At 36.3% G+C, this 3349-nt stretch overlaps 1 pseudogene; it reads right to left on the bottom strand.

The window, feature by feature from the left end:
- Positions 1–2526: 2526 nt before the first annotated feature.
- Positions 2527–2904, bottom strand: LOC120165373 (annotated as a pseudogene).
- Positions 2905–3349: the final 445 nt, after the last annotated feature.

Genomic DNA, 3349 nt, shown 5'->3' on the forward strand with positions numbered 1-3349 from the left:
TGAACTATTTTATTGGTTTTAATATGTGGTACACGAATTCATTGGTTATTGTTTTATGGATGCACCAATTTAATGTGACAATTATGGAATATGGCTGCTATCTAATTTTTGTTTTGAAATGGTATATGATTACCATGTTTTTGGATTTATGGAATTTATGTCACGGTGCAATTGAATTTTGGAATTGAATTACGATGGAATAGCTCTGATCAAGCTAAATGGGCCTAATGTGACTCTTGAGGGCCCCAAGATGTTTCATTAGGTCGGCTTTCCTTTGCTGTGTGCTTAGGGTAAGCTATATGGAGTTATTGACTTGGGCTTAAGGATACAAGCTTCATAGCCTATCCTTAAGTCGACTTTCTTTTGCTATGTGCATAAAGTAAGCTATATGGAAAATAATTTTGGGGAACTACTGATGGTGTACCAGAAAAGGGTTTAAACTATGATTTTCAAAAGTTAAACTCTTTACGAAATTGTGAGATTTACTGGACTATGATTTGTACCTATATGATTTATTATACTGTTAGAACACACTAGACATCCTATTCGATCTCCTGAAAATGTCATACTTTGAAAGGTTTCTTATGAACTGAGATTCATGGCTTCTACTCGATGAACTTCTAAGGGAAATTATATGATTCAATAAGGAAATTATATGGCTTTCCATTTATCTACACGTCATGTAGCATCATCTGGTAGTTCTGTATTACTGAGCTTTCCAAAGCTCACTCTATTACTCACCTTTTCAGGTTAAAACAATTGTACCAGTGCATCTATCGACTTCAGTAAGGGAGTTCTTCCGGCGTGGTTGCAGAGTATGGTACTTGTGATTAGGGGGCATGTAATTGTATTTTGATTTATATACGAGTTTGGAAATCTGTTTTATTTTTAAATAGTGATAAATGATTTTATAAGTTTACATGTTCTGATAAAAAGTTTTAAAATTTCCGCTATTTTTACGGTGGGTCGCTCCGGTGGCCTTAATGTGACTTCCCGAATCGGATCGGGCTACCCGCATCGGTTTGGGGTGTTACAGTTGAAATAAATGGAATTATTGTACGTATTTGAGTTGTTAAAATGATAGAATTACTCTGGAAAATTCGAAGTGACCAGGATAAACTTGAATGCGAATTGATTTAAGTACCCCCAATGACCTTAAATTAAGCGAATAACTTGGATAAGTCTGGAAACATTGATGATTTTATATATTGTGTTATCCATAAGGGTTTTGAACCACTAATAAAGCACGTTGACATTTCTCGATATCGTTGCAATACAAAAGTGAAATAACTATCATTGTAATATCTGCACATCTCCCTAAAATCCATTAATCGATGACTCTGAAGATAATCAATTTGACAAGAATTGTCTGTATTAAAAAGTGAATGCCCTTGAAGTGCAACGATTTGACCAGTTGACATATATGAAAACATGAGTAACTCTGATGCAAAGGACTCTGAATACTTTTGTAATTACATAGTGCCTCCAAAAAATATCTAAATACTATAAGATCCTGATAAATCACGTTCTAAATAATTGATGCCTATATTTTTAGGTGTATGCCTCTAGGTTCTTTAATTTTCATAATTTGACACTTTAAGATAGAGAAAGCCTTAATCTACTTTTAGTTTAATTAGGATTAATAATAAATTGTTTGATTGCATCTTATTTTAAAACCTAAGGCAATGTTCACTTATTAGGGAGTCAATTGTATATCTCCCGCAAGTATGCTCAGGGGGTGACTACTAGTGATTCCCGAAATAGGTCGACATCCTTTTCAAGACTGCATCATGATTTCTAAAATATCGAGGCAATGTCCGGTTATTGGGCATAATAGCCGATCTCCAGCATTCATGCTAGGGGCGAATGCTATTGGATTTAATAAACAAATATTATTTTTAACTTTGCATTCGAAATGATTTTTAAATTAAATTAAGTTCAAACTCAAAATTTTTGATTCTAAATATAGAATAATCAACTAGGTACCAATTTTTAGGTACTGCGGGGGTGCTAATCTTTCCCCACGTGTAACTGACTCCCAAACCTATTTGTTAGTTTCCATAGACCCTAAACTTAGTATTTTAATAAAATAAAATATTTTATTAAAATAACTCAGTTTTTATGGTGTCCCGATCGCACCTTAAAATGATTGGTGGTGGCTCCTCACATTTCAAAATATTTTCAAAGAAAACCCCCAAGTTGTAATAAGTTTTTCTCCATCGGGTAAAAACAATGTCGACACTCTGGATTTTAGGTTATAAAATTTATAGTTTAGGTTTAAAATTTAGAGTTTAGAGTGTAGAATACATAGGGGTTGGGTTTTAGATTTTAGTATGTAGGATTAAAATAAAAAATTATGTAAATTACATTGATATAGAGAGATAAAGCAAAGCTATAGAATATCTAATGAGAGATTAACATGGAAAAAAAGAAGATACACAATACGTACGCTGACCAGAGACTACTGATTTTTAGTCAATTTATTTCTTCAAGGTCATAAAGAAAGAGTTTGATTTGTATTATAGTTCAATACAAAGCTTGATACGGCCTCAGCAAAGGGATCAGCCCTCCACTTAAGTGGAGGGACATGACTCATTTGTGGATCCCAGCAGCTTTCCCCGATGAAGATCATCGGAACGCGTGTTGCACCCCAACTCATCAGGGCTCTCCATTTCCGGCCTTCAGGGTCTTGGTCGATCTCGTGAACCGTCGGGTCACCCCAAGTTCGTGGAACAGAATCTTGACCGTATAATACAGGCAACATGAGGAACCGTCGGGTCACCCCAAGTTCGTGGAACAGAATATTGACCGTATAATACAGGCAACATGAGCTCTTGCTGAACAGCACCACTCCACTCTCCGAGGCCAATCTCATCACCTTGTCCATGTCTTTTGCAGTGAAGACGGTCGTTACACTTAACGTGGGACGAAGAAAATGCTAAAGCTCAGAGAGAAGTCAAGATATTTTTTCGATTTCACTTTAAAACTTAACGACTATCGGATCACTGCATTCGACTGAATGGTGGTGGGGGGGAGTTGAGAAAGAGTGAAAGGGTCCCAAAACCTTGGTGGACCTGAAACTTAAGCTAAAACAAACTCTGCTTTAACTAGATGCTTCAAACCAATAACTTTGAAAATATTCTGAGGCAAACTAGTCATTTAGACCAGATTCCCACGATCGCCTCCTTTGAATCCAATTTGCAGGAAAAGTTCGAGAATGTGATGGCTTTCGGGGGAGGCAATATCTTTGTATTGCGCCCACCAACTTGCATATGATTCTTCTTCCCAAATGTGAGGACACACTATAGGGGTTGCTGCTCTTTCAACGGCTTTGAACACATGTATCGAC

Source organism: Hibiscus syriacus, unplaced genomic scaffold (genome assembly GCF_006381635.1).
Source record: "Hibiscus syriacus cultivar Baekdansim isolate YM2019G1 unplaced genomic scaffold, ASM638163v2 tig00111582_pilon, whole genome shotgun sequence".
In the NCBI taxonomy this organism is placed as follows: Eukaryota; Viridiplantae; Streptophyta; class Magnoliopsida; order Malvales; family Malvaceae; genus Hibiscus; species Hibiscus syriacus.